Source organism: Carcharhinus amblyrhynchos, chromosome 6 (genome assembly GCF_965287045.1).
Source record: "Carcharhinus amblyrhynchos chromosome 6, sCarAmb.v2.hapA, whole genome shotgun sequence".
NCBI classification, from domain to species: Eukaryota; Metazoa; Chordata; class Chondrichthyes; order Carcharhiniformes; family Carcharhinidae; genus Carcharhinus; species Carcharhinus amblyrhynchos.
In genome coordinates, this window is record NC_137329.1 from 75,891,244 (window position 1) to 75,918,110 (window position 26,867).

The following is a 26,867-nucleotide window of genomic DNA, read 5'->3' on the forward strand; positions in this document are numbered from 1 at the left end:
TCAGCATCGATTTGGGACCAAACTGGAGAGCTTTGGTGTGAGTGGGGAAGTGTGACATATTTGTTAATATCCCCCTTTACCAAGAACAGCTTGCACCTGGAGAAGAAAGGAAAGAAGAAATTCTCAGGGTGCCCACCTCCCAGGCATTTTGAAATTTTCTCTTGGGATTTTCCCCTGGTGCCTGGTGTGACTGATTTGGGAAATCTACTGGTGGCTGTATGAAGCTGATTTGCATTTCACTAATGGGATGCAGATGAAGGCTTGACACCCCATCTCCCCCCTTCCCTGTCCCCAAATGATTCTCCACAACGCCAGTGAGAAAACACACTGGTCGAGAACACATCTGTATCAATGTGGCAAAAAGTCTGGACTTACCCAAAGATGTCCAGGGCTGCCTCGGGCATTTAGGATGGATACAGCCAGCAATCCTATTACACCACAGTTGTGGCTGGGCAGAGCATCTTTAAAATAGATCTTGCAGCTTCACTGTCATCAAGGAGATCCAACCTCCAGCCTCAGTATTCCTGGGGAATCATCTTTCTTCAAGATGTCCACCTTCATTCTTCAATGGTGGGTCAGTGATGGGCACCTTTTAACTATGGTACCCAGATACAATGGTGAGATGAACATCATCAAGCCCACCCTGCCACAGAATATGATGCTAAACCCCTGGATGCATAATCAATCAGGTCTGGGCCTGAAGATATGGCATGGTTTCCATCGGTCGTCCCAGCAGGAAACATTCCCTGCCCCGTCTTGCCATTGCCATGGGCAGGATCTTCCAATCTTGCCTGAAGATCTCACTGGCAGGAAGGGCTGGAAAGTCCCCATATTGACCTTTTTTGATCAGCCAGTAAGAACAGGGATTAGACATCAAACTGGCTCCACTGGTCAAATCTTCAAACTCCTTCAACTTCTACAGATGCTCCATAAAAGCATTCTTTCTGCTTGTAATCACACCTTGGCATGGTTCCTGCTCTGTCCAAGACCACAAGAAACTACAAAGGGTCATGAACGAAACCCAGTTCATCACTCAAACCAGCCCCTCATCCATTGACTCTGTCTACAATTCCCACTGCCTCAGAATGCAGCCAGCGTAATCAAGGGCCCCATGCACCACGAACATTCTTCTTCCACCTTTTTCTGTCACGAAAAGATACAAAAATCTGAGGTCATTTACCAACCTACTCGAGGCAGAAGGGAAGAGGCGTTCATCAGGCTTTTGAACGCACCTACCTCGCATTAAGTTGATCTTTCTCTGCACCCTAGCTATGACTGTAACACTGCATTCCTCATTCTCTCCTTTCCTTCCCTATATGTGGTATGATTTATCTGTATCATGTACAAAAAAATGATACTTTTGCTGTAAACTAATACATGTGACAATAATAAATCAAATACTGAGAATATATCGGCAAACCACCTGCAATAGCCTCACGAGACACAACATCTTAGCAGGTGAAAACTAAACAAAGTAATTTATTGTGAGATGAACCATATTCCGAACAGAATGATGAATGTGAATTTATTCTCTAACACCTGGGCTCCAACAGAGGGACGGCCCACTCCCAGACCTGCGGCCCCTGCTGTGATTGGCCCACTCCCAGACCTGCGGCCCCTGCTGTGATTGGCCCACTCCCAGACCTGCGGCCCCTGCTGTGATTGGCCCACTCCCAGACCTGCGGCCCCTGCTGTGATTGGCCCACTCCCAGACCTGTGAAGGGCCACGGTACCACACAACCAATTAAAGAATAGAGACAAAAGAAAAGCAGTGAATACTGCTCAGCTGAAATAAGACAAAGGGTTCAAATTGAACATTTGAAGGATTGATTATTTTGGACAGGTGGAGTCTGAAGATGTAAGATGTAACATTCCATTTTGGGTCTCACGACAGACTGCCCATGAAAACCTGCAAAAGTTCAAACAGGGTTAAATCATAAATATATATGTTTTTGATTAATGAGGCCTGAGTAAAGTTAGTGCTTGGCGAAGAGTTGAATGGGAGGAAAAGATCACGGAATCTCAGCTGCCTGAGGCTCAGCTCAGGTTGGAGTGAGGCCTGGGACGCATGGACCCAGGACAAACAACCTGCTGCTGGAGATTGTGCCCACGTGTTGACATTGGTGAGATTCGGTTCTTCAGCAATCTGTGGTCATCTTTGTGGGTGAATCATCTGCCAATGTTCCCGTTCTGGCTCACCAATTCCAATTGGCCCAACTGTGGGGGGATTAGCAGGGTAAATATGTGGGGTTACGGGATTAGGGCCTGGGTAAGATTGTGGTTGGTGCAGACCCAGTGGACTGAATGGCCTCCTTCTGCACTGTGGGGATTCTACGGTTCTATGAAGGGCTGAGACAGAAAATTAGTGAAAGCTGCTGTCACCCGTGACAACCTATTCGGGGAAAGAGGTGGAGAAAATTGCCTTCCAGGGACAGCAGCTTTGTTTTATGTGATAAGGTATAAAAAGTAGAAAACTGGGGAGCTCTTGAATTTCCACTTATAAATGTAACTCGTACACCTCTTTCAACAAACTCTGCTCATTATTTGCACCACTCGGTTATCTCTTTCCCCAGTCCTTTCCCTTCCAGATCCATAAACGAGGGTACTATTTTATCTGTTTTGATGTGAGCAAGAATTCAGGATTTTAATTGGAAGCTTTCAGCTGTCACCTTGTCCGTGGTATTTCTAATTCTTGGTGATTTGTTGAGGCTCAGCCAAGCCTGAATTTACAATTTGCGGCTCAACAGTCAGAACAATTAGTTACAGCTTTCTAAAATGATGTGCCCTTTTGACACGCATCCCCCTTCCTGTTTCACTGCCTTAATTTCTCCAATTCCATCAACCTGCTCTTCCCCTCTGATCTCTTATTCAGCATTCTAGACGCGATAGCGCTGCGCTCATAGACTGACCCCAGCACAGAAGATGCCATTCAGTCCGAACAGCCTGTGCGGACTCTCTGGAAGAGTTATTGAGTTCCTTTTCTCTTTAGCCTGAAATCCTGCAAATGTTTCCCTTTCCAAGTCTTATTGAAAAATCAATTATTGAATCTGTGTCTACCTGCCCTTACAAGACTGGGTGTTCCAGATCATACCAACTCTGTGTATGGTTTCCATCATGTTGCCTTTGGTTCTTTTGCCAATTAGCTTTTGGATACTTTTAAAAGTGACACTTGTTGCTCACGTATAGACAGGCTATTCAACTCTGGAAGACATCGAGAGCCACCTGATATTCACTCAAGCACATTTTCTAAAGGACCCCAAGGCACCAGTAGAAACAGGGAGCCTGGCAGATTGCACCCTCCCCTTCCCTAGCCCAGGCAGTGAAGACTAATTGTAGCACTCCCCTAAAATGCTGTTCTGGACTAATATTAGCCTTGGCTCACCTCTTGAGTTTGGTCTCGGGCCTACATTTCACTTGAGCACTTAATCCAGGCTGACATGTTCAGTGCAGGGAGTGCTGTGCTGCTGGAGCTGGCAGCTTCCAGAAGAGACGTTAAACTGAGCTTACTCGGGTGAAAAATTAAAAAACCCAGGACGCCATTTGAAGAGCTGGGAAGCTCTCCCTGATGTCTGGGCCAATGTTTATTCCTCAATCAAGAAAGGTTATCTGGCCATTATCACATTGCTGTGATCTACTCACGTTTGTCGCCATGTTTCAGTATTACACCAATGACTATATCAGAAAAGTATTTTATTGGCTATAAAGTCTTTTTGAGGTTCTGGAATAATCTGCCATGTAAATGTATTTTCTTTTATGGATGGGATGAAGGTGCAGCTGGTGCATTGATGTTCTCTGCATTGCCCTGAACGAAATGGACTGCGGTCTTTTTCTTGTCTTGCTATTACTATATCCTTCCACTTATCACATTCTAACCTTCTCCCTATAGCCAATCAGCAATTGTGCAATTACCAGCCTCAAAGTGGAGCCCTCCCACTCCCCCTTTAACTATTCCACCTCCGCCCTAAGCTCAGCCTTCCAGCTGCAGCCTTTCACTCCATTGCTCCACAACCTGACCCACCCAGAAAATGGCTGCTTCCCCCCTCCTGCAGCTCGCTACCTCAGTTTCAGCTCCTCCTAGATCGGCACTGATCCCCGGCTGATGTTTTAATGCAGCATGCAGGGAGTGCTGTACTGCCAATAAAGGTGCTGTCCTTTGGATGAAGCAGTTAACTGAGACCTCCACCTTCCCTTTGGACTTCAAACATCCCAGTTGTTTCAAAGACAGACTCCAGGGATGTCGCCTGGTGTCTTGGTCAATATTCATCTCACAATTGACGTCACCAAACAGGTAATGTGGTCAGTATCACCTTGCTGCCTGGAAGACTTTGCTGCGCAGAAATTGGTTGTCACATTTAGTGAATCAAATCCGTGACTGCAGATTTCAACAAGCTTGATTGGTTCCAAAACACTTTGGAATCTCCTGAAGTAAAAAACACAATAGAAATGCAAGCTCTTTCTCTATCTTGACTGTCCCCCGGTTGAGACCAGCGATCTCATGTCAGAATTGGAGATTAACTCTCCCAACTTCTGGTCCGACTTGGTACATCATTCTCGCATTGTTTGTTATGCACTGTTAGTGCTTGAATCCGTGAATCATTCTTTTATTTTAAGATGCCTCCTGTTCTCTGAAGGATTTTCAAAGCAGCTGCCTCGCCACCAGCGAACTTCGGAATATCTATTATTCAAGAACTTTGACATCAAAAAAGGTTTTTCTCTCCTGTTCAAAATGGAATTTTAAATTACAGAGATGCAAATGATGATATTGTTGCAGTGTGCATTATTTTTGTCAACCCCTTTTGATTTGGCTGAATGAATTCTGACCCACATTTGTTGTAATCTTTGGGGTTTGCTGCAGTCTCTTGCCCTGAAGGCTGTGTTTCTGAAATTATAGTTGGTGAATAACTTCTCGAGGGGGACTGCAGTAATGAAACCTGATTTGAAGGCTGCGTTTAAAATTTAATTTTAATTTATGCACTGCTGCATTGCAGTTTTCTAATTAAATGTGGATGGTGTCATTGGATTAAACAGGGATACATTTTGCTCCTGGCTTGTTTGTTTTGGATAATCATTGCAGCAGGATAGCTGGGTTAATTCTAATTTTGAGAGTGAGTCAAAAGGCTCCAATTTTATGGCAGGGTTAACGTCCCTCAACAGATTTTCAGTGGCTTCTGAGCATATGTTGAAACCAGAGATGAAGTGATGCTGGTAAAGATATATCTTATAACTAACAAATGGGGTGAGGTTTCAAGGGTTGCAATGCAAGTCGCCATTGAGAATTTCTTTTATTCATTTGTGGGACATGGGCATTGCTGGCTGGCCAGCATTTATTGCCCATCCCTAGTTGCCCTTGGGAGGGCAGTTAAGAGTCAACCACATTGTTGTGGCTCCGGAGTCGCATGTAGCTCAGACTGGGTAAGGACGGCAGATTTCTTTTCCAAAAGGACATTAATAAACCAGATGGTGTTTTTTTTTGACAATTGGCAATGGTTTCATGGTCATCAGCAGATTCTTAATTCCAGGTTTTTTATTGAATTCAAATTCCGCCATCTGCCTTGGTGGGATTCAAACCTGGGTCCTCAGTGCATTAGCTGAGTTTCTGGATTAATAGTCTAATGATAATACCACTAGGCCATCACCTCCCCATCACTAGGCCATCACCTCCCCTAGAGATTGATATTAGATGACAGTTAAATATTGACTGGTATATCACAATACAGAAGAGGTCTTGCAGTGCAGTGAGCAGCATCCCTATCTCTCAGCCAGAAAGCTCTGGGTTCAGTTCCAACCCAAAATTCAATGGCCAAGGAAATATTAGAAATGTGTTCATAGAGTGGCCAAACCGATTGAACATCAACCTGCAAGATTGGTTCATCATACCAGTGGCTGGTAATAAGAGCAGGAGAGACTCCTTGTCAGCCACCTAGAGATGGAGTGGCACCCTCAAGGCAAAAGCCTTTGGCAACTGGCTAGTAACCTGTTCCAGGGAAACTGATAGCCAGGTTCTGCACACATGAGGACGGCGTCAACTGGGATCTTGGATTTATGTCTCACTATCTGTAACCCCCCACGACTTGCCTGGGTTTGCAAAATCTCACTGACTGTCCTGGCTGGAGACAATTCATACGTCTTTAACCTGTGCTTAACCTCCCTCCACTCACATTACCTTGATTACCTGTTAAGACTCGCATTCCAACCATTATCTTGTAATTGAGTTTGCCTGTTTGGGAAACAAATCCTGCACTCAGCTGATGAAGGAGCGGTGCTCCAAAAGCTCATGCTACCAAATAAACCTGTTGGACTTTAACCGGGTGTTGAGACTACTTACGGTCCAGGGAAAACTAACTATGGTTTCCATGTACACCACTAGGTGCCAGAAGAGAAACAAAGCAAACAATGTTATGATACAAAGATAAAAGTGGCTGCTGGAATCTGAAATAAAAACAGAAAAGTCTGTAAAATCTCAACAACATTTGAGGAGAGCAAATAGAACTAATGTTTTGAGTCTGGATGATGCTTCATCAGAGCACTTGCAAACCTGGGATACAATCCACCTGGACCTGGTGATTTATCCACCTTCAAGGATGCCAGCCCCTCTAGTACTTCCTCTCATTATGCTTATTGTATCCAATATTTCACATTGCCCCTCTCTAATGGGAATGTCTGCACCATCTCTCTGCTTAGTGAAGACAGACTAAAGTACTCATTGAAAACCCTGTCAACATCTTCTGAATCAACTCCACAAGTTACCATGTAGATCTCTGATAGGCACGATCTTTACCTGAGGAGTTCTCTTGCTCTTGTCATATTGGTCAAACATCCTGGGTTTTCTTTGATTTTACTTGCTAATGTATTTTCATATCCTTTGTTTGCTTTTCTAATTTCCACTTTTACTCCAAAGATGTGTGGGTTAGGTTGACTGGTCATGCAAAATTGCCCCTTAGTATCGGGGGGACTAATAGGGTAAATATGTGGGGTAGGGCGTGAGTGGGGTTGTTATCAGTGCAGGCTCAATGGACCAAATGGCCTCCTTCTGCACTGTAGGGATTCTACTTCATCCCTGTACTTTTCACTTCTTGGTTGTTACCAAACAGCAGTAAACTTTGGCTGATTTTTGTTTCTACCATCCCTCTTGATAAGTAACATTTGTGTACATATGTGCCAGGCAATAATCATCTCCCCTTGACAGTCAACAGCATTGCCGTTGGTGAACCACTGCAGCTGCTTCATGACGTCCTTGGCTCAGGGCGGTAACGCACCATCTTTCATCACTTGAGTTTGTTTTCCAAAATGAATAGCAACTATATTCGTTGAATTTTGTGATGCTTTTTTTGTTACAAAATGGAAAGTACAGTGACAGCAAAGACGGATTGAGAGACACTTGACTCCAGCAACTGGGCATAAAGTACAGATTTCATTGCAGAGATCTCTTGGAAACAGATGTTGCCCAAATTGGGATTCCCACTAGTTTGTCAGCCTCTATTTCTCTTTGCTGCTCATTCACTGTGTCCCCTGTTATGTTCTCCTTTTACTGCTGAAGGGTCTGAAGGAAGAATCTCCACCCTCTAAGACATCAAGCCTCCTTAAACCATGGTACCAGCATTCATGCTTCTGTGCTGCAAAAGCTCCATACCACAGGGACATTTTGGCCATTCTACATGCAGACTTTCCAGTAAATATCAATAGGTTATTTGACTGCAGAAGGCATTATTAATTCTTGCCCAACGTCCGCATCTGTGTACTTCTCAGCCGGTGTTGACTGTTGGCAGAGAGTAGTAAACTCCAGCTGATTTTGGTTTGCAGCAGAAGAGAAAACCCATTTGATTTCTCTCTCCCTCCCTCTTTCAGCAAGCAATAAGTAACATTTGTGTCACGTAGGTGCTGGGCAATAATCATCTCCCCTTGACCTGAACCACTGCCTGCCTCAGTATCTTGAGAGTCACCATTGACCGGAAACTTAACTAAACCAGCCAAATTACTCTACCTACAGGAGTAGGTCAGAGGTTGGTAACTGACTTCCTGACTCCGGCCTACGTGCTTTGTCCACCATCTACAAAGCACAAGTCTGGAATGTGATGGAATACTCTCTGCTTTCCTACTCCAACAACACTTAAGAATCTAGATGCCATCTAGGACAAAGCAGCACATTTAAACGGCTCCACAGCCATTACCTTAAGCATTCACTCCTTCAGCAGTGTGTACCATCCACTGCAGCAACTCACCAAGGTTCCTTCAAGAGCACCTTCCAAATGCACACTTCCCTGCACTTAGAATGACAAGGGCAGCAGACACGCTACCACTTGCAAAGTTACCTTCCAAGCCACTCACCATCCTGACTTTGCCATCACTTCACTGTTGCTGGGTGAAAATCCCGGAACTCCTTCCTGTCAGCACTGAGGGTGTACCTACAACACATGGTAGTAGCAATTCAAGCAGGTGGCTCATCACCACCTTCGCGAAGGCAACTCAGGATGGCTTTGGTGGCGATGCCCACATTTCATAAACAAACAAAAGCCTTCAAGAACTGATGAAGTTAACAAATTTGATGCAGGCCAGGTATCAAACAGATTGGGAGTCCTGTATAGTTTCCTGCCAGCTAATAACCATATTATTGTGCTGCCAATAGAGTTGGAGTTTGCCCAACAACCTGATTGTTGAGTCTGGCCCTTGTCAGTCTCACTCCGCACTGGATCCAACATAACATGAGCTGTGAGCCCCAGTTCTCCCCCATGTACCCGAACAGCACCAGAGTGTGGCGACTAGGGAATTTTCACAATAACTTCATTGCAGTTTTAATGTAAGCCTGCTTGTGACACTAAATGTGGAAAAAAACCCCTCAGTTATCATGGATTTTGTGGTTATAATGGCAGCCTCACTAAGTTTAATTATAATTTTAATTCCTTTCTAGCCTGATCTTAAATTTTACTGAAGACCATCTATCAGCCTCTTTAAGACGAATTGTATCGTCACAAAGTTAACTTTTCAGATGATAGGAAAGCAGTTTTACAGCTGAGAGGGCCTTGGTGCTTGTCATTGCTTGCTCTTGATACAGAGGCAGCAGGTGGTTAAGATGTGTTTCCTATATGTGCTTCTCCAAATTAAATTGGTTCTGCATAAACACACACAATTAAACTTTAATTTCTGGCGCTAATTTCTACAATTAGTTTGGAAGCGTATGACCCATTAGACTGGATAAATAGAGCAACCTGTTTTAGTTTCAGATCTATTTGTTCATACCAGATATTGACACAAGATACGACAACAGTGTAGCTGAGTGACAAGCTTAGATGATCTTTCTATCCATTTTAAGATATTACGTGTATCTGTGTGTCATAGGAACATAAGATTGAAGAGCAGAAGTAGACACTTCAGCCCTTTGAGCCTACTTGCCATTCAATCAAGTCATGGCTGATATTTCCCTGGTCTCAAATCCACCTCCCAACCTGCTCCCCATCTGCCCTTTATCCCTTTTTTAATCAGAAATATATCCACCTCCTTCTTGAAACCATTCAACAATTCAGACTCCACTGTTCTACGGGATAGCGAGTTTCTCAAATTCACCACCCTCTGCAAGAAGTAGTTCCTCCTCATCTCAGTGTTAAATCTACCTCCTCTCAACCTATACCTGTGACCCCTTTTGTAGAATGCCCCATAAGAGGAAACATTTGGTCTATGTTTACTTTATCAATCCCTTTTAAAATTTTATATACATCGATCAGGTCGCCTTTCTTCCTCCTAAACTCCGAGTATAAGCCCAAACTGTTTAAGCTCTCCCCATACGTCAACCCTTTCATCCCCAGAATCAATCTGGTGAACCTTCTCTGAACTGCCTCCAATTTCAGGACCACTGCCTCCTCAAATAAGAAGACCAAACTGGACTCAATACTCCAACGCTCCGTACAATTGCAACAAAACTTCTCCACTTTAATACTCCAGTCCTTTTGCAATAAATGGCAACATCCCATTTGCCTTTTTTTATTACTTGTTGCACATGCATACCGACTTCCTGTGATTCATTAACATAGACATCCAGATCCCTCTGCCCAGATGCAATTTGCATCTACTTTCCTTTTGGTTAAATATTTGCCTTTCTATTTTTCTTCTGCCAAAATGGATAACCTCACACATTTCCATCTTAAACTACGTCTGCCAAATGTTGGCCCGTTCTCCTAGTTTGTATCTATATCCGTCTATAAAATCTTTATATCTTCTTCACTGCGTGCTTTCTCATCTATTTTAGTGTTGTGTGTGTGTGTGTGTGTGAGACTCTTTTTATTCAATCTTGGGCTCTAGGCCTCAGTCCAAGTTATCACTCTCTAGTTGTCCTTGAGACAGTGAAAGTGGGTGGTGTGCAGCCTGTATGCTAATAATGCCCCCACAATATTGTTGGGTCAGGAGTTCCAGAATTTTGACTCAGTTAGGAAACAGCACCAAATCTCCTAATCGGCGTTCACTGTGACTTGGGAGCAGAATTGGGAGATTATGGCGTTCCAATGCAGCTACTGCTCTTGTTATGGATGGTGGAGGTGCTGCCAACAAAGACACGGCGAGTTATTGCAGTGCACCTTGTGGATGGTGCACACTACCACCTGCGGTGGACAGAATAAATGTTCAGGCTAATGATGAAGTGACAATCAAGCTTTGTCTTGGGTGATATTGTACATAGTAGGCTATTCAGCCCCTCGAGCCTGCTGTGCCATTCAGTAAGATCATGGCAGATGTGTTTTGAATTCCAAATTCCCATCTACCCCTAAGAACCTTTGATTCCTTTGCCTAACTAGATTCCATCTACCTCTGCCTTAAAAATATTCAGTGAATATGCCCCCACTACCTTCTGAGGCAGAGTTCCATGGTTTCATAATACTCTGAGAAAAAACATTTCTCCTCAATTCTTTCCGAAGAGAGTGACCCCTCATTTTAAAACCGTGTCTCCCAGTTCTGAACTCACCCACAAGAGAAAAACATTATTTCCACATCCACCTTGACGAGACCATTCAAGGTCTTGCATTCTTCAATCACGTCACCCCTTACAGTTCTGAACTCCAGTGGAAATGAGCCCCGTCTGTCTAACCTTTCCTCAGAAGACAACCCACTCATTTCACATATCAACTACACACAATATTCAAGATATAGTCTCAAAGTGCTGTGTAACTGAAGCATAATGGCTGGGATTCATCAGTGGGGGGTGGGGGGGGTCTTTCGCAACATTGCCAGTCGAGAGTCTCTCAGATGTTCTTTTGGAGCATATCCTCATCAGAAATTAGCGCCGAACTGATTGTCACTTCCATATGATAATCATCCCCCAACCCCAACCTGGCCAAGTTCCCACCAGCAAGGTCTACAACTGCTCCCCACTAATGGGGAACAAGCATCCTCACCCCACTGGTGGGGACAGAGGCCATTGAGGCCCCCACTAGGCATCAGTCAGTGCTGAGAGGGTGGGGCATATTGAAGGGCGACAGGTCGGGGGGGTGGGTGGGTGTGAGGGGACCTGCTACCATTCTGCAAGTGGGGTCGGTGGAGAGGGAAGGAGAAGCTGATTGGAGCTGGTCGTGGGGATGGGGAGTATGGTCTGGTCATTGGGTTGGGGTGGGAGGTTGATTGGGGCTGCCCTGGGAGGGGGCGAAGAAATGGGCATTTCCTACCCGTTGAGCACTTAGAATCCTGGTCAACATCTTTGTTTTTATTTCAATTCTTTCATAATAAAGGATAACATTCTATTACCCTTCTTAATTATTTGGTGTACCCGCATCTAAACATTTTGTGACTGATGCACTCAAACACCTAGATCCCTATGCATCTCAGAATTTTGCAGTTGTTCTCCATTTAAGTTATACTCTGCTTGTTTTGTTCTTCCTGCCAAAATGAATGACTTCACATTTCCCCATCTGCCAGTTTTTTCCAATCTCCTCATGTCCTCTTCATAACATGCTTTCCTACCTATTTTAGTGTCATCTGAAAATTTAGCTTCTATGACTTCATTCTCATCGTCTAAACCATTGTTATAACTTGTAAAAAGTTGAGGCCCCAGCACAGACCCTCTAGTGGGATTTCACTCATCACATCCTGTTCTGTTTTCTGCCAGTCAACCTTCTTTCCATGCCAATATGTTATCCCCTACACCATGAACTTTCATTTTCTGCAATAACCTTTGATGTGGCACCTTTAACAAATGCCTTCTGGAAATTTAAATGCAGCACATCTACAGGCTCTCCTTTATTCACAGCATGTTACTCCTTCAAATAACTCTAATAAATCGGTTAAATGCGATTTCCCTTTCGTTAAACCATGCTGATTCTTCCCAATTACCTTGAATTTCTCTACAAGTGCCTGGCTATAACCTAGTTAATGATTTAATTTTTGAATGTGATTGCAATTTCACTTATCCAAGCAGGTGAAAAATATTCCATCAGGTATCTGATTTTTGCTGACACAAAGTCATATCTATAATAATTGAACAATGGTTGATGGAGTTTTTTGCTGGTCAGTGTAGTTGACACAGTGTAGTTGACGGGGAAGTGCCGGAAGATTGGAAAACGGCTAATGTACGCCGTTGTTTAAGAAGGGTGCCAGGCAAAAGGCAGGGAATTATAGGCCGGTTAGTATAACGTCTGTTGTAGGTAAAATGTTAGAATCCGTCATCAAGGAGGAAATAGCGAGGCATCTTGAAGGGAATTGCTTGATAGAGCAGACGCAGCACGGTTTCGTTAAAGGGAAGTTGTGTCTGACAAATTTACTGGAGTTCTATGAGGATGTGTCTAGGGCGGTGGATAGAGGAGAGCCGTGGATGTGGCCTTCCTTGATTTTCAGAAGGCGTTTGACAAGGTACCTCACAAGAGGTTACTGCAGAAGGTCAGGGGACATGGAGTTGGGGGTAGGGTGTTAGCGTGGATAGAGGATTGGTTGTCAAATAGGAGGCAGAGAGTCGGGGTCAATGGGTGCTATTCGGATTGGCGGATGGCGACTAGTGGAGTGCCCCAGGGATCGGTGCTGGGGCCTCAGCTATTTACCATTTATATAGATGATCTGGAGGAGGGAACCGAGTGTATGGTGTCGAAATTTGCTGATGACACCAAGATTGGTGGAACGGCAAATTGTGCGGAGGGTGTGGAGAGTCTGCAGAAGGATCTAGATAGGCTGGGCGAATGGGCCAGGAACTGGCAAATGGAATTTAATGTTGGCAAGTGCAAGGTGGTCCACTTTGGTAGGAATAATGGTAGGAAGGACTATTACTTACGTGGCAAAAAACTGCAGCAGGCGACGGTGCAGAGGGACCTCGGGGTCCTTGTGCATCAGTCACAAAAACCCAGCTTGCAGGTGCAGCAGGTGGTCAGGAAGGCAAATGGGATGCTGGCCTTCATAGCGAGGGGGATTGAATATAAAAGTAGGGAGGTCTTGCTGCAGCTGTATAGGGCATTGGTGAGGCCGCAACTAGAGTACTGTGTGCAGTTTTGGGCGCCGTACTTACGCAAGGATATTTTGGCCTTGGAGGGAGTGCAGAGGAGGTTTACTAGGCTGATGCCGGAGTTGAGGGGGTTGAGCTATGAGGAGAGGCTGAATAAACTAGGCTTGTACTCGTTGGAGTTTAGAAGAATGAGGGGAGATCTCATTGAGACGTATAAGATGATGAATGGGATGGATAGAATAGAGGTGGAGAGACTCTTCCCGCTCAGAAAGGATAGTAGGACTAGGGGGCACAGCCTCAAGATAAAGGGGGTCAGTTTAGAACGGAGTTGAGGAGCAATTTCTTCACTCAAAGGGTGGTGAATCTCTGGAATTCTCTGCCCGTTGAAGTGGTGGAGGCTACCTCGCTGAATATATTTAAGTCACGGGTAGATAGGTTTTTGACAGACAAGGGAATTAAGGGTTATGGGGAGAAAGCAGGAAAGTGGAACTGATCCACTTCAGATCAGCCATGATCTTATTGAATGGCGGGGCAGGCTCGAAGGGCTAGATGGCCTACTCCTGCTCCTATTTCTTATGTTCTTATATTATGCAGGGACTGTTTCCAATTAAAATACTCATTCTCTCCCCCTTCTCTGACAAGGGAATAGCAAAAGGGATGGTTTACTTATGTGAGTACATTGTACCTGCTTTGTATTTAGATTCTGCTGTTGGTTGAGTCTGCCGATGATCATGTACAGGCTGAATTGGGTGTGGGCTGATGGTAGGCACCAACCATAACCTCCAGCGTACATTGTGATGCTCAAAGATATGGTGTGCATGCTTTGATTCATCACCATGGTGACACTGCAATCGCAATCTCTTTCTCCTTTACATTCCTGAAAAGAGCTGCTCCCTTTCTCATTAAAAAAAACATAAGATTTCATGTTTTATATGATCTCAATATTCATTATTTTTTAAACTATTCAGTTGGCAGCGTTGGTGTTGATCAGTATCTATTCTGACCGTGCTTTATTTCAACTGAACATGTCTGTAGTAGCTGGGATCCCCAACAGTAAACAAGTTGGATCACTGGATCTATCATAGATGTCAGTGTATAAGTTGACCATTGAAGCTTTGAAAAATCCTTCTAGAAATGGTGTTTAACTTGTATGCCAAATGTAAAACCGCTGGCTTGGGTTTGGTTTGTCATTTTAAAATGTCAATGACATCCAACACAAAGGGTGGACGCATCTTAAACTCCCGTGCATCTTTGCACCTGGTTGTAAGGCACCGGCATGTAAACATTTTTATTTATTTATTAGTGCCACAAGTAGGCTTACATTAACACTGCAATGAAGTTACTGTGAAAATCCTCTAGTCGCCACACTCCGGCACCTGTTCAGGCACACTGACTGAGAACTTAGCATGGCCAATGCACCTAACCAGCACGTCTTTCGGACTGAGAGGGGAAACCGGAGCACCGAGAGGAAACCCACGCAGATGTGGGAGGATGTGCAGACTCTGCATAGACAGTGACCTAAGCTGGGAATCGAACTCGGGTTCTTGGCAATGTGAGGCAGCAGTGCTAACCACTGTGCCAGAGTGGGGTGAGAAATTGATGTTGACTGCTATTACAAGTGTAACATGTCACGGCTAAAAAAGGTGGTGGGGAGCTGGGGATGGGTGCAGGAGTGGGCGGGGGGGAGGGGGAGTAGGGGATTGGCTTTTAAATGCTGAGTATGTGCAAAAACGTAATTTTAGGGGCCAGAACGCTGCAGTAGTTTTATATGCCAGGTCAACTTGTATGCCACAACTTACTGCAGATGGCTTCTGTCCATCTATCGTATTAGTTTTGATCACTTCCTGTGTTTCAGTTACTGAATGATTGGGTTTAAATTAATCTCAGAGCCCTACCCAGGATTAAAACCCCTTTGGTCAATCACAGTTTGAAGCATCATAATTCTCTTCATTTTAGAGAACATGTAAAAGTGACCTACAGGAGATTAAAAGCTGCTCCATCAAAGCCTGCCCCACCAATGCTGTGACTGCATTCCTGAATGGGATAACCAACTGAGTGCCCCACTTAGTGTGGCAAGTGAATAAAAAGTAAAAGCTGCAAGAAGATAAATATTGTAGCTATAAATCCTTTGACATTTTGTTTTCTTTTTCACTGCTGGTAACTTGAGGATACCAGAGGATGCAAACATGTGAGAGTTGTATCTGTATTTGAGGAATAATGACTAGAGTTTGAGGAAGATGATTTAGTGTTCAGTGTAATGAGGAAAGTAAAAATCAGGTGGATGTGGATCATATAGACATATATCTTGGAGAATACGGGCCCAGAAGTAGGCGCTGTGCACAAGATCCTGTAACGTGATAGATTAGAAAACTGTTCAGTCAACTCTGCAACCTTGGCTCAAATTGAGCTTGTGTCAACATGGCCTGAAATACATTTGGGCAGGTTTGACATATTTTCTATTTGGGTTGACAACATGGAACCATCTGCAAATCATCAATGGCTGTCTTAGAGTCACAGAGATTTACAGCATGGAAATGGACCCTTTGGCTCAACTTGTCCATGAACATAGAACATAGAACACTACAGCACAAACAGGCCCTTCGGCCCACGAGTTGCGCCGATCACATCAACACCTACCAACCTACAGACCTATCTATAACCCTCAATCTCATTAAACCCCATATACTCATCCAGAAGTCTTTTAAAAGACCCCAGCGAGTTCGTCTCCACCACCACTGACGGCAGCCGATTCCATTCACTCACCACCCTCTGAGTGAAAAACTTACCCCTAACATCACTTCTGAACTTCCCTCCGTGCACCTTAAATCTGTGTCCTCTCGTAGCGACCATTTCAACCCGGGGAAATAGCCTCTGAGAGTCCACCCTATCTATTCCTCTCAACATTTTGTAAACTTCTATCAGGTCGCCTCTCAACCTTCGTCTCTCCAGGGAAAAGAGTCCCAGCTCCCTCAACCTAACTTCATAAGGCATGCCTCCCAGTCCTGGCAACATCCTTGTAAATCTCCTCTGTACCCTCTCAATAGCTTCTACATCTTTCCTATAGTGAGGCAACCAGAACTGCGCACAATACTCTAAATGAGGCCTGACAAGGGTCTTATAAAGTTGCAGCATTACCTCCCGACTCCTAAACTCAATCCCTCGATTAATGAAGGCCAGTACACCATACGCCTTCTTGACCACCTCCTCCACCTGCGAGGCCGATTTAAGAGTCCTGTGGACCCGGACCCCAAGATCCTTCTGCTCTTCAACACTACTCAGACTTCTGCCCTTGATAGTGTACTCGTTCATCCCGTTGGTTCTGCCAAAATGCTGCCCCTTTATTTAACCATTAAGCTAGTCCCAATAGCCTGTGTTTGGCCCATGTCCCTCTATACCCATCTTACCCATGTAACTATCTAAATGCTTTTTAAAAAACAAAATTGTACCCTCCTCTACTACTATCTCTGGCAGCTTGTTCCAGACACTCACCAGCCTCTGTGTGAAAAAATTGTCCCTTTGGACCTTATTGTATCTCTCCCCTCTCACCTTTAAACCTATACCCTCTGGTTTTAGACACCACCGCTTTTGGGAAAAGATATTGACTATCTAATTGATTTATACCCCTCATTATTTTACAGACCTCTATAAGATCACCCCAAAGCATCCTCTTTTTCAGAGAAAAGCAGTCCCACTCTATCCAGCTTCTGCTTATAACTCAAGCCATCAAGTCCTGGTAGCATCCTAGTAAATCTTTTCCATACTTTTTCTAGTTTAATAATATCCTTTCTATAATAGGGTGACCAGAACTGTACACAGTATCCCAAGTGCAGCCTTACCAATGTCTTGAACAACTTTAACAAGACGTTCCAACTCCTGTATTCAATGTTCTGACCAATGAAACCAAGCATACCAAATGCCTTCTTCACCTGTGACTCCACTTTCAAGGAGCTATGAACCTTGTTATTAAGACGACAAAATGCTGCATTGGTTGAGTTGACTACGTGGTTCAGAAGCTGGGGGTGAATTATATTGTTGGGGTGAAGTTAAAGGACCTTTTTGTCTAAGCCTGTTAAAACACCTGTTCTTGCTGAGTGCACACTGATATACATAACCAAAATCAACCTTAGAGACCAACTCCCCAAACTCAGCGCAGCATGGTGGCACAGTAGATAGCATTGCTGCCTCACAGCGCCAGGGGCCAGGGTTTACCCAGCCTCGGGTCACTGTCAGTGCAGAGCCTGCAAGTTCTCCCCATGCCTATGTGGGTTTCCTCCAGGTGCTGTGGTTTCCTCCCACAGTCTGAAAGACGTGCTGGTTAGGTGTGTTGGCCATGCTAAATTTGACCTCCATGTATCCAACAGATGCGGAGAATGGCAACTAGGGGATTTTCACAGTAACTCCATTGCAGTGTTAATGTAAGCCTACTTGTGACACTAACAAATAAACTTTAACTCATCAGATCTGTGCCTATGCAGAAGCTTTTAAAAGACCAGCAAGAAAACTTCGATTAATCGGTCAACATTCCCAAGTTATCGTGTGAAATGTTTGCTCTTGCATCTTGTGTCAATGTGTGTGAGCTGACTCTTAACCATTGTTAAATTCATTGCTGCTTCAAATCTTGTTTGACGACAGTAGTTTATTTGTCCATCCGTGTGACCCCTATTTGTCCTTGTGGTCAGCTGCCATCTATTGCTAATTGTTGACTCTCTTCCTTCACCCACAGGTTTCAGAGGGTGGTGCCAATCTTCAGGCTCTGAATAGTTTTCTCCCATTGATTCCTCTGTTTGCGGTAAGAATTGGTCATTTAAATTTCACTGAAACAGGCTCTTTGTCCGCAACAATCGCTAAGACATGCTGTTGTTCACTCATTAAATGATGCCCGATATACTCAGGTTCACTAAAGAGATGATCTTAAAAAGTGTAGCTTGCCTAACTGCTGTGGAAACCTAGGGAATTATAGTGTCTTTTCAGAACCGAATTATGCATCTTGCCAACTTATCACATGACTGTGTTGGCGTGGAAATATCCCGCTACTACCAACTGCAAAATGCATGCGGTGTGGAGAGGAGTTTGAGTGGAAGCCTGCTTTCTCTTTGAGTTTGTAATGCTATTTTGGTTTCAATGGCATGTAACAAATCCTTTCTGGTGTTACTAACCTACACATCTTACTTCTTAAAGAAAGGACTAAAATCTTTGAGGCAAGCTTATCATTTTGTGACTTGATTTTTTTTTCTCTTCACCTTTGAAACTTGTTATGTAAAGCAATGCCATCTTTGTGCGATTAGTTACATAACATGCTGTGACACCACCAGAGATGTTCACGGGTTTTTATCTCTCTTCCATGTTGGACTTCAATCTGTCAACAGCTCTGAAATAAATCTGCGCGAGTCGGTTCAAAATCCACACTATGATACCTCTTCATCTTTTACCTCATTGGTTCTGCCGGTCAAAACATCGATGATGGGATTTTCTAGCCGCACTCGCCCAAAACTGGAAAATCCCACTGAGGAGAATGGATCTTTGCGTGGTCTGCTCCCTGCCCGCTGTGATTACCATGGTGGGCAGGATGGGAACTCCACACTCCCGCCACCCTCCTGCTATTATATAACAAAAGTAATCTTATGTTGCAGTCATAATAATGGTTAGAGATTGGCACTCTCTTCAGTAGCACTGTGAGTGGAGAGCATAGAATATAGAGATAGCTAGGCAAAGAAAGACCCAAGATCTAATTAGTTCACCCCTTCAACCATCCTTTTGTGGTCTGATGCAATGATAATCGATTTCCTTAATGAGCCATTGCAATCAATCCATATCAGTTTGTCTCCAAGAGACCCTGAGACATGAGGACAATATCCTAGTGGTAGAGAGCATTGGGGACCATGTGTGAAATTTTAACCCCTGCTCTTCCTGAACCCCAGGAGTGGATGGGCAGGTCAGGGCATTAAAATGGGACTGTGCCTGTCACCTGCCTGCTACCACTGGCATTTTACTAGCGGAAGGGGAGATGTTGGATGGCCAGCTTGCACATAGGATCCCTACAGTGCAGAAGGAGGCCATTCGGCTCATTGAATCTGCATCAAGTCTCCGACAGAGCATCTTACCCAGGCCCACCTCTCTGCTCTTTTACCATAACCCCACGTTATCCAAACAAGGCCTTTAAGTGGTAAGTAAATGGCTAATTAAGGGCTTCTTCTGCTGAAACTGTTGTTTTCTGAGCACAGAGGAAGGGCGAGGGAGGGTAAGTGGTATTGGTTAGTACTGCTGATGCCGCTTGTTCCAATAGAGCACTAGGGAATTAGGCTGATCATCCAACCCAGTAGCTTGATCCTGCCTTCTCTCTGCCCCCTTCCCCCTCCACCCCCCCATATCCTGTTATCCCTTTCATCCCCTAAAAGAGTTTGCCTTCTTGAAAACGCACAATGTTTTCTCCTCAACCGTTTCCTGTGGTAGCAAATTCCACAGGCATCCCACTCCCTGGGTGAAGAAATTTCTGCTTACCACTGTCTTAAAAGGTTTACCCTGTAACCTTAGATAATGACCCCTGGTTCTGAACACGCACATCAACAGGAACATCCTCCCCTCATCCACCCTGTTGAGTCCTATTACAATTTTATAGGTTTCTGAGATTCCCCCTCATTGTTCACATTCCAGTGAAAATAATCCTAACCAACTCAGTCTCTCCTCATATGTCAGCTTCCATCCTAGGAATCACTCTGCACTTCTATAGCAAGAACATCCTTCCTCAAATAAGGAGGTAAGAGCAAAACTGCAAACAATATTCCAGGTGTAGCCTCACCAAGTCTCTCTATAATTGTAGCAACAGAAAGAAGTCTCACAACACCAGCTGAAAGTCCAACAGGTTTATTTAGCAAACACCACAAAGCTTTTGGAACAGGCTGTCCCTTCGTCAGGTTGATGGGCGTTCTGATCACAAACAGGGCACAAAGACACAAACTCAATTTACATGAATAATGATTGGAATGTGAGTCTTTACAGCTAATCAAGTCTTAAAGGTACAGACTATATGACTGGAGAGAGCATTAAGCACAGGTTAAAAGCATGTGTATTGTTTCCAGACAAGAAAATTGGTGAGATTTTGCAAGCCCAGGCAAGTTGCGGGGTTATAGATACTGTGACATGAACCCAAGATCCCAGCTGAAGCCGTCGTCATGCGTGCGGATCTTGGCTATCAGTCTCTGCTCAGCGACTCTGTGCTGTCGTGTGTCATGAAGGCCACCTTGGAGAACGCTTACCCGAAGATCAGAGGCCGAATGCCCTTTACCGCTGAAGTGTTCCCCAACAGGAAGAGAACAGTCTTGCCTGGTGATTGTCAAGCAGTGTTCATTCATCTGTTGTTGCAGCATCTGCATGGTTTCCCCAATGTACCAAACCTCAGGACATCCTTTCCTGCAGCAGCCTCCAAGGCAGCCTTCATGACACATGACAGCGCAGAGTCACTGAGCAGAGACTGATAGCCAAGTTCCGTACACATGACGACGGCCTCAACTGGGATCTTGGGTTCATGTCACACTATCTGTAATCCCCACAACTTGCCTCGACTTGCAAAATCTCACTAACTTTCCTGTCTGGAAACAATACGCAACCTTTTAACCTGTGCTTAATGCTCTCTCCACTCATATAGTCTGTACCCTTAAGACTTGATTAGCTGTAAAGACTCACATTCCAATCATTATTCATGTAAATTGAGTTTGTGTCTTTGTGCCCTGTTTATGATCAGAACGTCCACCAACCTGACGAAGGGACAGCCTGTTCCAAAAGCTTGTGGCGTTTGCTACAAATAAACCTGTTGGACTTTAAGTTGGTTTTGTGAGACTTCTTTCTGTTTTGATTCCAGTCCAATGCCAGCATCTCCACATCATAATTGTAGCAAGACATAGCTGCTGTTGTACTCGAATCCTCTCGCTATGAAGACCAACATACCATTTGCTTCTTTACCACCTCTTGCACCTGCATGCTTACCTTCAGCAACTGGTGTACAAGGGCATAGCCATTCAGATAATGATCTATCTCCCTGTTTTTGCTACCAAAGTGGATAATCTCGTATTTATCCATACTGTACTGTATCTGCCATGCATTTGCCCACTCACAGCTTATCCAAGTTACACTGAAGGATAAAGAAAGGGCTTAGGAGGGGCATGAGCAGTCACTGGGGCGTTGGATAAAAGAAAACCCCAAGGCTTTTTACTCTTATGTGAGAAACAAAAGAATGACCAGGGTGAGATTAGGGCCAGTCAAGGATAGTAATGGGAACTTGTACATGGAGTCAGAAGAGATAGGTGAAGCGTTGAATGAATACTTTTCTTCAGTGTTCACTAAGGAGAGGGGCCATGTTTTTGAGGAGGAGTGCATGATACAGGCTGATAGGATGGAGGAGGTAGATGTTCTGAGGGAAGATGTATTAGCAATTTTGAAAAACCTGAGGGTGGATAAATCCTCTGGGCCAGATGGGATACATCCTAGGATACTTTGGGAGGCAAGGGATGAGATTGTGGAGCCTTTAGCTTTGATCTTTAGGTCCTCACTGTCCACAGGGATAGTGCCAGAGGACTGGAGAGTGGCAAATGTCCTTCCTCTGTTCAAGAAAGGAAATAGGAATGACCCTGGTAATTATAGGCCAGTTAGTCTTACTTCGGTGGTTGGTAAGTTAATGGAAAGGGTCCTGAGAGATAGGATTTATGACCATTTGGAAAGATTCAGTTTAATCCGAGATAGCATGGTTTCGTGAGGGGTAAGACCTGCCTCACAAATTTGATTGAATCCTTTGAGAAGGTAACTAGGTATGTGGATGAAGGTAGAGCAGCAGATGTCACATACGTGGATTTTAGTAAGGCGTTTGATAAGGCTCCCCATGGTAGGCGCATGAAGATAAGGAGGTGTGGGATAGAAGGAAATTTGACCAATTGGATAAGTAACGGGCTGTATCATAGAAGACAGAGGGTGGTGGTGGAGGGAAAATTTTCAGACTGGAGGCTAGTTACCAGTGTTGTACCACAGGGGTCAGTGCTTAGTCCTCTGCTTTTTGTGATTTTTTTTATCAATGACTTGGAAGAAGGGGCTGAAGGGTGGGTTAGTAAATTTGCTGACGACGCCAAGTTTGGTGGAATAGTGGATGAGGTGGAGGGCTCTTGCAGGCTGCAAGGAGACATTGATAGGATGCAGAGCTGGGCTAAAAAGTGGCAGATGGAGTTTAACCCTGATGAGTGTGAGGTGATTCATTTTGGTAGGATAAACTTGAATGTGCATAACAGGGTCAACAGAGGGTTCTAAAGAGTGTGGAGGAACAGAGAGATCTTGGGGTTCATTATCAAGTGGATAGAGCCGTGAAGAAGGCTTATAGTATGTTAGCATTTATTAACAGGGGGTTTGAGTTCAAGTGCTGTGGGGTTATGCTGCAACTATACCGGACGTTGGTGAGACCACATTTTGAATATTGTGTTCAGTTCTGATCACCTCACTATGAGAAGGATGTGGAAGCATTGGAGAGAGTGCAGAGGAGATTTACCAGGATGCTGCCTGGTTTGGAAGGTAGGTCTTATGAGGAAAGGTTGAGAGAGCTGGGGCTTTTCTCTTTAAAGAGGAGGAGGATGAGAGGCGACTTAATAGAGGTTTATAAGATGATGAGGGGGATAGACAGAGTGGACGTTCAGAGACTATTTCCTCGGGTGGATGTAGCAGTTACTAGGGGGCGTAACTATAAGGTTCATGGTGGGAGATATAGGAGGGATGTCCGAGGTAGATTCTTCACTCAGAGTGGTTGGGGTGTGGAATAGACTGCCTGCTGTGATAGTGGAGTCAGACACTTTAGGAACTTTGAAACGGTTATTGAATAGGCACATGGAGCACTCCAGAATTATAGGGAGGGGATAGCTTGATCTTGGGATTGGACATAGCTCGGCACAACATTGAGGGCCGAAGGGCCTGTACTTTGCTGTAATGTTCTGTGTTCTATTTCTGCATCCTCCTCAGCTCACCGTCACACCTAGCTGTGACAGTACATCTGCAAATTTGGAGATATTACATTTAGTTGCCTCATCTAAATCATTAATATACATTGTGAATATCTGGGATCCCAGCACTGATCCTACAGTACCCCATTAAGCACTGCCTGCCATTTGGAAAAAGACCCACTGATTCCAATTTTTTGTTTCCTGTCTGCAAACCAGTTTCTTACCCATCTCAATACAGTACCCCCACACTAGTCTCTTGTGTGTGACTTTGTCAAAAGCTTTCTGAAAATCCATATAAATCACATCCGCTGGCTCCCTCTCATCAACTCTATTCATTATATTTTGAAGAATTCCGGAAAGTTTGTCTTTGTTGGGGACTGTCTGGAGTCTTGTAAATAGCCAGCATTCTTGGTGGCACAGTTGGACTTTGGAGTCATTGAATGAGAGTGAGAGTGACCTTACCAAAAGGAGGTTAGCTCCTCCTTGGCTTTTACATACTTATACTTTATAAACTGCTTCCCTGTGATGTAAATGACCAATCATATACAAGGACTAGTGAATAAATAATATGGGTTCTTTATTTGAAGAATATATACCTACAATGTTCACTGGGAAACTACAAGGGCACAAGGCTGACTGTAATCTCTGCTTACACACTGACGTAATGGTTGACAGTAGAATCATAGAATCCTACAGTGCAGAAAGAGGCCATTCAGCCCATCAAGCCTGCCCTAACCACAATCCCACCCAGGCCCTATCCCCATATCCCTACATATTTACCTTCGAATCTCTCTAACCTTTGCATCCTGGGACATTAAGGGGCAATTTAGAATGGCCAATCAACCTAGCCCCCACATCTTTGGACTGTGGGAGAAAAGCCGAACACCTAAAGGAAACCCATGCAGACACAGGGAAAACGTGCAAACTCCACGGAGGCAGTGACCCGAGCCAAGATTCAAACTCGGGTCTCTGGAACTGTGAAGCAGTAGTGCTAACCACTATGCTACTGTGCCACCCTTTAGTTTAAGAATTGCCCCCTTAAAGGTATATGTTATCACAGCACAGCAACAGCCTCTTTGTAAAATTTCAAAACGTGGGTTATAAGTCACCTGTTCTGCCCAAACGTGTTACACTTGTCACATGTATCTCAATTAACTCACATACCAACTATTAACACCTATTTCTAGTCATGGCACATGTATGTAGATGTATTTACAGCTATGTGCAAAGCCTTGGCTAATTTTATCTTGGTATTCGATTCTGTCAGGACTGAATTGAAATTGGACTGATTTGAAATTTGACAGAGTGATAAAGGAATTTTATGGCTTGGTGTGGAAACTATTGCCAATTAGCAAACTCCACGTTGGAGTCTGTCCGGAACCCAATTTCAGCCTTGATATAGATAAGTGGAAAAGCAAATTGTGCGGAGGGTGTGGAAAGTCTGCAGAGGGATCTAGGTAGGCTAAGCGAGTGGGCGAGGATATGGCAGATGGAGTATAATGTTCGCAAGTGTGAGGTTATCCACTTTGGCAGGAATAATAGTAGGAGGGATTACTATTTAAAGGGTGAAAAGTTGCAGCATGCTACGGTGCAAAGGGACCTGGGGGTCCTTGTGCATGAGTTGCAAAAACCCAGTCTGCAGGGGCAGCAGGTGATCAGGAAGGCGAACGGGATGCTGGCCTTTATAGCGAGGGGGATTGAATATAATGGCCGGGAGGTCTTGCTGCAACTTACAGGGCACTGGTGAGGCCGCAGCTGGAGTACTGTGTGCAGTTTTGGTCGCCACACTTGCGCAAGGATATTTTGGCCTTGGAAGGAGTGCAGAGGAGGTTCACTAGGCTGATGCCGGAGATGAGGGGGTTGAACTACGAAGAGAGGCTGAATAGACTGGGTTTGTACTCGTTGGAGTTTAGAAGGATGAGGGGGGATCTTATAGAGACGTATAAGATAATGAAGGGGATGGATAGGGTAGAGGTAGAGAGATTCTTCCCGCTCAGAAAGGACAGCAGGACTAGAGGGCACAGCCTCAAGATAAGAGGGGGGGGGAGCAGTTTAGAACAGAGTTGAGGAGGAACTTCTTCACTCAAAGGGTGGTGAATCTCTGGAATTCTCTGCCCGTTGAAGTGGTGGAGGCTACCTCGCTAAATATATTTAAGACACGGGTAGATAGGTTTTTGGTAGGCAAGGGAATTTAGGGTTATGGGGAGAAGGCGGGAAAGTGGAACTGAGCCACTTCAGATCAGCCACGATCTTATTGAATGGCGGGGCAGGCTCGAAGGGCTAAATGGCCTACTCCTCCTATTTCTTATATTCTTATAGTGTTTGTCTTGAGACTGCATTCAGATATAGTGTCAGTATTATGATGTTCAGGCCCACTTCAAGACTTCATCTGCAGGAAAGGAATTAGGATTTGATGGATTAAAGATCAAATTGGAGTGCTCATCCCAGGAGTAAGAAATCTCACTATGCTTCACTGAAGAACTAGGGTGGGCCCCTAACTCTGAATTAATACTACAACCAGTAACTGTATAGTTTAATTGGAAGAGTAGCTCAAACAGTCCAAGTGAAATTTCATCGTGCTATTTTTAGAAGGAAGCTGACAGACTGTTAGCTCTGTTCTAATTATAGAAACTTCAAAATGTTCCCCTGGGTTCTACTTTGCTCTTTTCAAACTTGAATTTTAGCAGAAACATTACAACTACTGAGAAGCTGAACTGGTGTGTGGCTTACCAGTATTTCCTAGGGTTGATCTGGCACTCCATTCGGAATCCACTCTTGTCCTGCTGTATTTGCCCCATGATTCCTCGGTTGCCCCCGATACCAAAGAACAGAAGTTTGGAAGAGGAGAACAGGGGCAATTTGAAAACTCATTGGTGCAGGAGTAAGGAGCCTTTCCTTTTAGTTATTGCAAAACCTCAGTGAAAGCTCAAAAGTTGGCAGAGAAAGCAGCTCAAAGATTAGTGAGAAGATGAGGTGAATTAAGAAGTCTGAGTTTGGTAAATGCATGCTTTGGGATTTAAAATCCTGCAGTGTGTTGAAGGGTGAAGGCACTGAAGAGGATGCAAAGTGCCACAGTTCTGAGCTCATGGGAAAGAATTGGCTGATGTCGGGGTGCTGAGGTTGCTGGAAGCAGATAGAAATAGAGCAGGAAATTTAGAGAACAGCATTACTGTAGTAATTGTAGAGTAAAATAATGGCCTTGCATACGCATGATTTCACAAGAATTCAGAATCCGAGAGTGTGGAGTTCTCTCTTCCCTAACTTCTGTTCTTCGGTGTCAGGGGGCAATCGAGAAATCATGGGGCAAATACAGCAGAATGATAGTGGATTTGAAATGGAGTGCCAGATCAACCCTAGGAAATACTGGTAAGGCACACACACCAGTTGTGTGTGGCTTACACCAAATAGTGTTTGCTGATTTATTTATTTATTTATTTATCCGTTAAGTTTACGTTTTCTCTTGGGCTTTTTTCTTTTCAAAAGTTTTTTTCCTGGGA

At 44.3% G+C, this 26,867-nt stretch overlaps 1 protein-coding gene across 2 annotated transcripts in view; it reads left to right on the forward strand.

Annotated features, from left to right (window-relative positions):
• Positions 1–26,867, forward strand: part of cntn1b (contactin 1b) — a 683,679-nt gene that overhangs the window by 65,769 nt on the left and 591,043 nt on the right. For both annotated transcript variants that reach the window (XM_080190723.1, XM_080190722.1), the window contains exon 2: positions 18,126–18,191. The gene's annotated coding sequence lies outside the window, so the exon portion shown is untranslated. The remainder of the gene's footprint in view (positions 1–18,125; positions 18,192–26,867) is intronic.